This window comes from Podarcis pityusensis (assembly GCF_964106645.2).
Source record: "Podarcis pityusensis genome assembly, chromosome: 2".
NCBI lineage: Eukaryota > Metazoa > Chordata > Lepidosauria > Squamata > Lacertidae > Podarcis > Podarcis pityusensis.
Window position 1 is genome coordinate 87713204 of NC_138029.1, and position 12613 is coordinate 87725816.

General features: G+C 41.6%; 1 long non-coding RNA gene across 1 annotated transcript; it reads left to right on the plus strand.

Moving 5' to 3' along the window:
* The first annotated feature begins 215 nt into the window (after positions 1-215).
* On the plus strand, positions 216-8073 carry LOC308469308. Its single transcript, XR_013982097.1, has 3 exons — positions 216-647; positions 7720-7804; positions 7988-8073. It is a non-coding gene; the product is annotated as an uncharacterized lncRNA (long non-coding RNA).
* The last annotated feature ends 4540 nt before the right edge of the window (positions 8074-12613 follow it).

Here is a 12613-nt window from a genome sequence, read left to right on the forward strand (position 1 = left end):
GCTTCATTTTTTAAATGAGCCCATTGCTAGTATGGAGTGCTGGATTTATCACTATAGAGATGTCACTGTGCTATTTAGCCTGAACACATTGAGCATAAACAAAACAAGTTTCCTTCACCTTGAGGTGTCAGCCCGTTTTCTTTAAAGGATTGTCACTTACTTAAGGCGTTCACCTCCTCATAGAACATAACATATGTCTTTTCTTTCAGATGGAAACAGTACCATTGGATTCAAGAGAGCAGGCAGTGCAGATTCACAAGATCCCTTACACCGGGGTTTTAATTTGGCTGCCCTATTCTCTCTAGGCATTGGCCTCTCACAAGAAGTTACACTGCCCCTGCCCCACACCAACCCACACTGTAGCAAGCCAGTTCCATGAACCAGTTACATAGTTCCCATGCCCGATGGTGCAGAATACAACAGAGCAGAACTGATTAATGTGATGGGCAGCCTGATCCTGAATATGTTTGTTCACAAGTCTTGCTAAATTCAATGAGATTTACTTCCAAGCAAATGAGCACAGGATTGCATCATCAATCAATTTCGAACCAAGCACTTTGCCTTAACTGCAGACTGGGCTGAAATGAAGTTTCTTACATCTCCAGGCTGTTTTTCTTGTCCTGTTCACACAGATGCCCACTACAGAGGTGAGTACAACCACAAAACATGATTCATAAACAGATTTGAATCAGGCTTTGGCTGGTTAGATCTGATTAGTGTGTTCAGCCAGTAGTGGGCCATAACCTAGAGACTTAGGGGTGAGTCACACTATAATTTTTAAGTGCTGAGGTCAATGAGTTGGCTGTTCTGACAACCTGAGTGTATTGAATTACATATGGACCTTCTATCCTGTGTACCCTGAAAAATTTTTTGGAAAAAGACTTGCTAGTGGCCATAGCAAATAGCAAGTAGCCATAGCAAATAGCAGTTTGGGCATTCACACAATTGGTTCAATGCATCCATATCAGCTGAAATAGCAACCTGTATACAAGATTGGACATCAGGAGGGGCGCATATTCTGGTCTGGCACTCAGGTGCTGACTTGCTCCAGAGTGAGCATCATTTGGTCCAGCGCTCTTTCACCAGAGCATTGGACCAACAAACAGGACATTCTGGGATGAAAACGGAAACCAGGAATGGTTTTTGTGATTCTGGATGCTTAAAACAGGACAGTTGGGGGGTATGAGTATAGAGCTTTGGCAATCTTTTTATCAGCTGTTTGAGTTGGGGGTCTATAGGCAGCTGATAGGAATTTTCCAGAAGATTCATGGTCAGTTCCCAATCCTCATTTGAGAAGGCCACTGGCTCTCTGTTAGCTCATCAATAGGATAACAATAATGAGTGGATTTCAGCCCACCCATTGTCCTATGATAGATGTTCCGTCTACACAAGCATTTCAGGTTTCCTTTCTCCTCCCTGCATGCACTGGTCTGGAGCTTCTTTCCCACACTCCAAGCCAATTTCAAGGGGTCCAAGATGGCACAGAGAGGGGAGAGGGGGGAGCCCCACTGCACAAATGGAAGTCTTTGCACAGGGCTTCCACTGATAAGGTTCATTAGGTGAATATGTTAGCCCAATATGTTCTTTCCCCCATGAGGCTAAAGTCTTCAAATGTGTTTCTGAGCAAGGCTTTTCTCTCCAGCCATGGCAAGGGTGCCATAAACAAACAGGAAGATTAGATTATAAAAAGGGATGGTATTGAAGATGTCAAAGTCTTCCCTATGAGTTGCCTCTGCTTTATTTCACCATTCTGGAACAGCATAATGAAATCTGGCCTTTCATGTACACACTCAATCCTTTATGAATAGCAAACAAACCACCAAAGCATCTTCTAGCAGTGGAGGAAGCTATTTTATGAAATGGGGATGTATGAGCCATGGAATAAATTAATATCAGAGAGTGGGGGATCAATCCTCTAGAAACTACCAAGCTAACTTTTCAATTTCTGAACCCCATTTCTGAGTCACTTTTCTCATCTGTAATGCAGCATTGCTTTACGCCTGTTTTTACCTTCACCCTCCCTTTGTGCAATCTGCTCTCCTTCCCTCAAACCACCCCCATGGTAACCCCCTGCGTCTGGTGAAAGGTGAACTAAATAGTTGCATGGAGTGGGAAAGGGAAGCGCTGGTGGGGTTATGTGGGGTAATGGTAAGCGATTGGTGAGCAGAGTGAACAGATGTGCAGCCCCTAGTATATATAAAAAAAATGTAAGGATGTCACCGCGTAGTCGCCACTGGAGGATTTGTAGTGTTGCTTCCCAATCCTGGATTTGCATGAATTTAGGGTGGGGTGGCAGAGCAAAACTGAAGGCAGGTTGTACAACAGCAGTGGCCGTAGCATGGCAGCAAGAAAGGATGGACACTGAGGGTGGGAAAATGGTGGTTTGAAACAGCAGAGCTTTGAGTATAACAGGGATGGAGAGATACTGAGCAGGGGGAAAGTGGCCATTTGAAACAATGGCAGGTATCTGAATAAAGCAGGGATGGAGCAATGCTAGGAAGGAAAAAATGGTGAGTTTAAGCATTTGCAGAAGCTTGAGTAGACCACGCAGGGGGTGACCTGGAGGGAGGAAGTGGCAGTTTAACACAGGGTTTGAGTACAGCAAGAAGGGGGTTCAGAAAGCCTCTGCTGTGTTAGTCTTTGGTAGTAGCTTCTGTGTAGTACACACCTCAGCTATTTCTCCTCACTAAAACTGGAGTTTCATTTTGTTTTTAAACAACCCCTCAGTGTTCCTCCATCCCTATTTTACTCAAATATCTGTTGGTGTTCAAAACCATCATATTCCTCTCAATGGTTCTCTACCTCCACTTTACTCAACTTCTGCCATTGTTTAAAACAGCCACTTCCCAAATTTCAGTGTTTCCCCCTTCTTACTGTACTCAGAGGTCTCTTTCTTCCTTTCCTCAGTTGCCTCATGTGAGAGAGATGAAGGATGCAGAGCCCATTGTATGAAGCTTTACTCGAACCTCTGCTGTTGTTTAAAACTGCCATTTTTCTTTTAGCTCTCTCAATTCCTGCTTTATTAAACCATCATTTCCCCCCTCTTACTTTACCCTACCCTGCAAGTCCAGGAGTGTAATGAGGCAGTGCAAATCCTAAATGGGGTCTGCACTCTGACTTCATGCAAATCCAGGTTGTGATGCAGCAATACAAATTCTCCAATGGGGGCTGTGTAATGACAGCCTTACATTTTTATCTACATATGGGAGAGAGAGAGAGAGAGAGAGAGAGAGAGAGAGAGAGAGAGAGAGTCATGTAAATCTCTTCCTTCCCCACTTTCCTCCTTCACAACTTTTAGTAAAATTATTCAGTTCATACCATACCTACAGAAATTAAGCGGAGGAAAATGACTGATTACTAGGTACTGAATTAGGCTCTCTGTTCAGTTATAATATTCAACTGACTCAGCCATCCTACTCAATGACTTAATGAGCATTTGGTGGCTACAACACCTATTCATTATCCTTGATAAATGCCTTCCTGAAATGAACACGGTACTGTACGTCCCACAAAAAGTTCCTTGTTGATTATGCTTGTGTTCTCTGAATGTCACAGGCAGGCTTTATGTAATATTCTCTGGCAAGTTCCCATTAGATTCCAAAGTACTGATGATATACTAAGCTCTTCATTTTTTTAAAAAAAGGGTTTTTGTTTTGTTTTTTGTCTTCCAAGCTCTGCCACCAATCATTATTTAGCAAAGCAAAACAGAGCAAACTGAGTTTCTTTAGTCTAAACACGTAGACACATACAATTGATGGCAGTCAATGGGTTCTCAGCTATCGTCTGTTGTTCTGGCAGGACTTGGTCTTAACTCAGTTATTATTTCATATCTATATGAAACCATTACAGTTGTACCTCGGAAGTCGAATGCCTTGCGAGTCGAACGTTTTGGCTCCCGAATGCCGCAAACCCGGAAGTGAGTGTTTGAGTTTGCGAACGTTCTTTGGAACCTGAACTTCCGACGTGGGTTCTGCGGCTTCCGATTGGCTGCAGGAGCTTACTGCGGCCGATCAGAAGCTGCGCCTTGGTTTCTGAACGTTTTGGAAGTCGAACGGACTTCCAGAACAGATTCTGTTCGACTTCCGAAGTACGACTGTAGAAAGAATCATCTGGGAATTGGAAATACGATGTCATGTATATGCTGATTATACCTAGACCTAGATTTTGAACTAATCTGAATGATTCAGAGAGGAAAGAAATGATAAGTTTGGGGTCCCTGGAATCTTGAAGAGATAGATATTATCTCCTCCCCTTAAATATCAGGTTTCCAGTTTTACAGTGCATTTTACTGGTGCATTTTAGAACACTTTGATCAGTTTTAGAGTTCCTCTTTTGCACTCTCCACATGCTTTTCTTAAAAGGAAACTTTGGGGCAGCTCCACTCCCACCTTTCCTGGGGGCTGCTAAAGACATGTGTGCCCTGAGGGAAGGCAGAAGAGAGGGAGCCCAGGTCAGGGGCCACACATGCCGTCAGCTCCTCACAGAACCATCTAACACCTGTGGGAACTGTTGGGGCTGTTCTTCCTTCCCTGTGGGCTGTGGGCAAAAGTGCTTTCAAACAGCCCCATGCTAACATTATGTTTGCTGACTGGGAACAGTTATGGACCACAGGTATGAAGTTTACGACATGTAATGCCCTAAGAGAGAATATTATGAAAATGATATACAGGTGGTACATGACCCCAGTCAAGCTTGCAAAAATCTACCATTTGCCTGATAATAAATGTTGGAAATGTAAAGAAACTGAAGGTACATTTTTTCACCTTTGGTGGACGTGTCCAAAGATTAAGGCTTTCTGGGAGATGATATATAATGAACTAAAAAAGGTATTTAAATATACCTTCTTGAAGAAACCAGAGGCCTTTCTCCTGGGCATAGTCGGCCAATCAGTGTTAAAAAAGGATAGAACTTTCTTTATGTATGCTACAACAGCAGCAAGAATACTTATCGCAAAGTATTGGAAGACACAAGAGCTACCCACACTGGAGGAATGGCAGATGAAAATGATGGACTACATGGAATTGGCGGAAATGACTGGCAGAATCCGTGACCAGGGAGAAGAGTCGGTGGAAGAAGATTGGAAGAAATTCAAAGATTATTTACAGAAACATTGCAAAATTAATGAATGTTAGAGTGATGTTGGATTGAAGTTAAGTGGCTTCTAGCTGTATAGGTTTTAAAGTCATAAATATATTAAGATTAAGGATTAGGATTAAAAAGGTTAAAAGAATGGAAAAATTGGTTTTAAATAGGTAAAAATCTAATGTCATAATATATTAAGATTAAGGATTGGGATTAAAAAGGAGGGAAAGAAATTGCTGGATTAACAACCGGAATTGGAATACAAAAGAGGGAGGTATGAGGAAGTCCGGGAAACAAGTAAATGTAAAAGAAGTTATGAAAAGACGGAATTGTTTTTGACTGTTTTTTTTCTCTTTTTCTCTTTTTGTATTTTGTATTTTGTATTTTCTATTGTGTATTTTTCTTTTTTCTTTTTAAATTTCTCTTGTTTATTAATGTGATTCTATTTTTTCTGAAACTTTAATAAATATTAATCAAACAGCCCCATGCTGTGCCTTGAAGCCCCTGAAATTGGAGCTTCAAAGCACAGCCTCACCTGACATCATAGTGACATCATGTGATTGACAGGTGGGCATTGGCAATCACCTGTTAAATTTGCCCCGCTAGAGGTGGGAAGACATTTGATCTGCTTCACAAGCCAGAATAGGTTCCCTACCATTGACCTAGTGAAACACAGAGATATATGAAAACATACAACTATTTTGTTTTCTAAAAGGACAGGAAAACTGTGGCATAGTTCTCTGTTGCTGGGGGAGAGAGAGACCTGGTTCAGTTCAAGGAGACTTATTGACATTGTGATTTAACTCTTCAATTCACTTTATTTGACCCCACACAGAGAGCTGATGCACAACTGTTGCGCATCTCAAGCTATCGCAACCACCATCTTTGACATAAAAGTCCTGATTCCTAATCCAGCACATGTGCCAAGTGCTTGGGGTTGCTTTCCAGCGAGGGAAACACAGCCACATATTTTCTGTCTCCACACCTGTTCCTGGCACTCAAGGCAGGCGAAGTCCTATAGCCACTTAAGGCTTTCCTGCTATCTTGCTAATTATCTAGACTCCCCAGCATCAGCAGACCTTGACAACCATCTCAGCCACACAATCCATCATTCTTGCCTGCACTGTTGAACAAAGCAGGAGGGGGGGCAGATACACAAGCACTCATCTTCCCTGGTTCTGTGGAGATCTAGGCACTTGGCAGATCTGATCTGATGCTTTCAAGAATTGTTTTCTGGTGGCTACTGCTAGAGTTCTCCTTTGCCCCTTTTCCTTCTCTTTCATGGAGAGAACAGTGCGCTGCCTTCTGTCTGGTATTCAGAAAGCTGCCACACATGCCTGCAGAGCTTGCTTGTGCTCCTTGGATGCGGGGGAAAGGATATAAAATTTCCCTGTGAAGGTGTGTATTAATAAACAGCAGTGACTAGGATAATGATGCGTCTGTTGCAATGAAGTTTCTGACAGCAAAATCATGACCTGCTTGACTGCTCCCTGCAGGTATCAAAGTCACTAATTACCTATCACGCACCCAGGATCAGCATTCATTAGAGGAACTGACACTACATTATTCAGTCCTAGGGAGTCTCTCTCTTTCAAGTCTTTGTGGCTTCTTCTTTCCATGGGAATTTGCGTCGCATCAGCAGCGGCACGTTTAGCTGGAGCCTGTAGCTATTGGGCTGCAGGGTGCAGAATGCCGGCTTTCACCATCAAGCCATAAAGGAAGCCAAAGCAAACAGTAATGAAACAAGCCTGCACAGAGAGCTTTCCCCAAATTAGACGGTGTGAGATCATTGCTTCATTATTTTTTAAAAATGCATACATTGCCTGTTTCTCCAATGATGCTCCAAAGCCAGCTAGAGCAAGCATGGGTTAGTAAGATTTCACAGAATTGTAGAGTTGGAAGGGACCACGAGTGTCATCTAGTCCAACCCCTTTCAATGCAGGAATATTTTGTCGAACATGGGGCTCAAACCCATGACCTTGAGATTCAGCGTCTGTTGCTTTACTGACTGAGCTATTAGTCAAGTAAGTTTTATTCATAGTAGACCTATTGGCATTAATAGGCCCAGCTTAGGGCTTATCCATACTTCCGCTTGTCCTGTTGCTTTCCCCCAGGGAAAATGTCTTTTTAGCGCTCAGACAGAGAAAAAGGCAATTCAAGTTTTCCATTTGTTCCGCTCTGTTGTTAAAGAGAGCATTTTCCCTTGGAAAAGAGCAGGGCAAGGAGGAAAACGCTTGGGCTTGTGCTTTCTGGGCGTGGAACAAGTGGAAATGTGGACAGGCCTTAGTCATGTTCCTTAATTTCATTTTCAATTTTGAGTTAAACTTACTTGCCCATCCCCAAGAAGATTACTTTGCTGATTAATGACAGAACCATAGAATTGTGGAGCTGGAAGAGAGCACAAGGGGCATCTAGTCCAGCCCCTGCAATGGAGGAATCGTTTGCCCAGCATGAGGCTCGAATTCATTACCCTGAAATCCAGAGTCTCGTGCTCTAGTGGCTGAGCTATCTATTTTGCAGACAGAATGACAGCTTCAGACAGCATTCTGGACGAAATGAAAGCTTCAGCTCTTTTAGTCCATTATTTTAGAGCCTCTGAAAGAACCACCTGGCTCAAGTAACTCATCTGTCTTTCAGCAAGTTCTTTGGTTAAGCTCCAGTTTGACACTGTGGATTCTCTGCATGAATTTGCTGTGTACGTGGAAGGTGAAGGTCAAGAAAGGTAAGTAGGTTTCAGATTATAAATGAACTGAACAATTTATCCACTTACAAACTTATGAATACACAATGGGAGCATATGTGAGCAGCATCAATATGTCCCTGCTAGCCTTGCTCCCCATTTTCCATCTGTGTTGTCTGCTACATTATCTTTGTGATTTCATTTTCTCTGGCTTTTGCATTCCAGGAATAAGCTGTCTAAAGGGAGCAACTCCCAGTACATGAATCTGTGAAGTCAAAATGAAGCACCAAATTTCTCATTCTGTGTACGAGGAGATGCCTGTAAAACTTGTACATACAAGGACTTCCGGGGTGGCACCATCGGCAATGGCGGATTCCCTCTGAACTGGAGGGACCAGCTCCACGGGAAACGGGTCTTTACCGCTACGGCGAAGCGGGGACCCACTCAAAAATCACAGGCGGATGAAGCCTGTGACCATGGGACTCGGCGAGCACCCTTAGCGCCCCCCCAACTCGCTAAGGAACCCACTAACGGGCTCCGAAGTGAAGAGGGGGAAGTGGCGCGGTGCTGTGAGTCACCTGCTATTTCCGTGGAGCGAAGCCGCATAGCCGTTGCCGGAGAGTGCTGCCTTTTTCCTGGGACAATTTGGACTTTAAAATAAGCACCCGTGAGTACTTAGACTTTGAACAACTGGACATTAAATAAGGACTTGCGAGAGAAAAGAATTAGATCTTAAAAACTATTTTAATTCGGTACGGAACAGGAAGGTCTAAACAGGAAGTCAGCCTTCTGTTCTTTTGTAAACAGAATAAAGCAAAGACAACGTAAACTAGAGCTCAGAAAATCGCCTTTAAAGGATTGGATTTCATCATTTAAAATTGTGGAACCCCCCTTCGACAGCAGGAGAAGGGGGGGGAATCTTTTTCGGACTGTTTAAAGTGAGTTTAAAGTAAAGTAACTTTCCTCCGTCCTGATCCTGGAGAGGGGTGTCAGGACTGACGTTTGAAGTTCATTGACCAGAGACAAGCGTTTTTGACAGATAGCTAAAAGAAGAGAAACATAGTGATTCCACTGTTTCCCTTCGCATTTTAAAGGAACAAATATTGACAAAGTATCTCAAAAAGGGAAACTTTGTTGCAAGAACAAATAGAAGTTTTCCCCCTAGAGGGAGACTGTGAAACTGTAACCAACTCCAGGGAGCCGGCAGCTGTTACAGATTACAATCGTGGGAACAGGCATTTGACCTTGCAGGACAATGTACTCAGAAGCTTTGTTGTGTGCTTTCTATAAAACAAATGCCCTACTGGAACAGTTACATGAGAAGGTGAATTGGATGGCGACTTCGACTAGAAATTTTGAACAGGCAGTGGTAAATTTTGAACAGACAGTGGGAAAATATGTGGAGCGCACTCAGGAATTAAATCAGGAGTGTGTCCTGACAGAACAGGCCCAACAGGAATATGAGTTTTCGGATTTGACAAATGAACTTGGAAAAAGCCAGATTTGGAAAGAAAAAGTTTGGTTTGGCTTGGAAATGGGGGGCTGGATTGACCCCCCTATGCTGGGATGTTTGGACTTTTCAAATCTGGCAATGGGCCGTGAGATGTTTGGGATTGTGGGGGCTCTTAATTTTGGAGGGCCTTTGAAACATGCTTTTAAATATCATATGGAATTCAGTGTTGAATATGGAAAAGGAGCTAATCTGTCGAGAAGGGCTAAAAACATTGCTAAGCTGGAGTTACCACGAGCAGGAGACAAGGGAAAATACAGTTACAAATATGAAGAAGAGCTGCGGAAGGGACATGGAAGAGACTTGAGGGCCTCGGATATAAGGTTGCCAGGTTAATGGGCTAGATTGACGGGATGATAAGGACTGACAAAACCCGGAACCAGGAGGAAGGGACGTTGGATGAAGATTGGACCTGTTTGTATCTCTTTTCTCTACCATTAGAACTGTTTTATAAAATTGAAGACACAAGATCTACCCACTTTGGAAGAATGGCAGATGAAGGTGATTGACTACATGGAATTGGCGGAAATGACTGGCAGAATCCGAGACCAGGGAGAAGAGTCGGTGAAAGAAGACTGGAAAAAATTTAAGGACTATTTACAGAAATATTGTAAAATTAAGGAACTTTAGAAGGATGCTGGATAGAAATTAAGAGGTTTTTAGCTGTAATGCTTTAAGAGACATGGGGGGGGGAAAAAGGTTAACAATTGGGTAAAAGATTAATGGTAAGGATTTGCTGAACCAACAAACTGAATTGGAATACAAAGAAGGGAGGTATGAGGAGGTCTGGGGAAATAAGAGTAAGGAAGATAGGTTATGGAACATTAGTGTGTTTTTAACTGTTTTATTTTGTATGTTTTTTCTTACTTTTTGCTTTTTTGCTGTAATTTATACTTTTTTCTTTGTTTTCTGTATTTTTGTGAAACTTTAATAAATATCATTTAAAAAAAAAAGAACTGTTTTATAAAATTGATGAATGTTAGAAAAATGTTGGAATGAAATTACTTGGCTTTAGTAAAGATGTTTAAAGAATTATGAAAGAATATTATGGTTATGAGAAGTTGGTAAGGATAAGATTTAAGTTTTAAGCTTTAAGGTTTATTTTATTATAGAAAGATAAGATTAAAACAGTTTAGGGCAATGTAATGACAGAATATTATGAAATATGGAAAGGATTTGCTGGGATAATTAATAACTAGGATACAAAGAAAGGGAGGAGGAGGAGGTCAAAGAAAGAAGGCAATGGCAGTTGAGGATTTGAAAATAATGAATTTGTTTTTAAATGTTTTTAATTGTTTGTGATGTATTTTTGTATTTTTCTTTTTTTTGGTCACTTTTTTTTTGAATTTGTATTCATATGATTGGAAGGGGTTTGTTTTTTTCTCTTTCTACTTTGTTAACTATTTTTATTTTGTACTTTCTTCTGCCTTTATTTTATTTTGTTACACTTTGAAAATTCCAATAAATATCTTATAAAAACAAAACAAAACTTGTACATACATTCACCTCAGTGTAAAGTCCTGGAAAGCTATATAATTAAACCTTGGGATTGCTCTCTTTCTCTGTCTTTTTCCCATGCATGAATTTTGAAAACAAGGTTATTTTCTTTATGAATGAAACTGCAGCAGAACACATTATTTAAAATCTGGTAGCTCCACTAGAGATCAGATGTAGAACTGTCTAGTGAGCAAAGCCTAGCCTGCAGGCTACCACTTGACAAACTCTAATTGCTGTTTAACAAAGGCCTGTATTGGTATCTCATGGCACCTCCATATACTGCTGTGATTGCTTAGCCTTCTGCTCCCTGACGATACCTGGGTTAAATTCTGTGGCCTCTTCTCCAACTATTGTTGCAAGCAACTAGCTCCATGTAACAACCAGTGCCCCCAAAGTCAACATGCAAAAGTCAACAAGCAAAGTCAAAAGATTCAATTCAGTTGTTCTCTAATGGACATCAGAATTGCATGGGGCTTCCACCCAGATCGAAATCAGCTTGGCAATGAATGTGGAAAGCTGCTTATCTCCCTTGGTGGATTAGGGCAAGTGGAAATTGGCCACATTTGTGCCCATCCACATAACACAAACACACATGACTCCAATAAATCATGAGAGTGGCACTACAAGGTCCTCTTTTTAAAAAATAAAATAAAAGGTTTTTATTAAAGATTTTCTTGGGCTACAAATGTACAAACATTGTATCTATTTTCAGATCATGAAGTCCTTTTTACAGATCAGTTATATTCAATGTGAGACATTATTGCATACAGTATAAGGTTGGGGGAGATGAGAGGTGGGGAGAGAGGGGGAGGAGAGGATAGTAAATTGTGATTCTTTTACTCAGTGTATGTGTGAGGTTTTTGTGTCAGCGTCACGTGGGAAGGTTCTCTTTCTATTCATTTATTAGTTTTCATTGGCAGTGAGAGAGGTTACGGGGCCCAGGACATTAGAGTGTAAGACTTGCAGGCCTCCTTTTCCATTTGAGCCGAAGTCAGTTCATTTCTCTCCAAAGTGCCTGACAGTCATTGCCCTTTTTTCATGTGTCACTGAATCCATTCCCCCTCCCCTTTCCTAAAATAATAATGAGATGCTTCTGGCATTGGGCTGGAGACACAAAGCAGAGTCATCTATTTAAGTGGTTGTTTTGAAGCCAGCATCAATAGAAATCTTCCGTTCCCAACATGTTTTTCAATACGGTTGAACAAGTTTCTGATTTAGCACACACACAAACAGACACACACAGAGAGAGACACAGTGCCAGAGGTTAGCGAGACTGAGTGGCCGTGCAGAGAGAAGTGTCCACCCACAGGTCATAGTTCTCCCTTTTCCATAATCATTTTTCAATGTGACTTCATTTATGATCGTCTGATTAAGAACAAGGGCAGCTTCAGAAAGAGGACGATCACTTCTCTCTTCACCTTTTCCTTCCTGACCTCTATTTTCATTCCAAAAAGGAACTGGCACAGCATTGTTGAGAATGGTGCTTGGCAACTAAAATTCATAACCGTGCTGGATTTCAAAAATCTGCTAATGGGTTTTAAAAAGGAAAACTCTGAGATTCTTTAGTCGCTGTATAGTTCATTTGTGTGAAGGTGGATGGGGGTGGGTTGGAGCTTATATCCACTTTTCTTTCGAGAAGGAACATCAGAATGACTCAGAAAGTTGTACGTAGGCACAATTACACCAGGGCTGTTGACCAGTTCAAAAAAATTATAATGAATTAAATAAATACATTGTAAACAGTTAACCAGTTAGTTAATTGGTTCCAGGAGGGGGCACATTTTAAAAGGGAAAGGGCAATTTCTGAGCAGTTTTGCTGCAACTTAAAGGAACGCCACCACGGC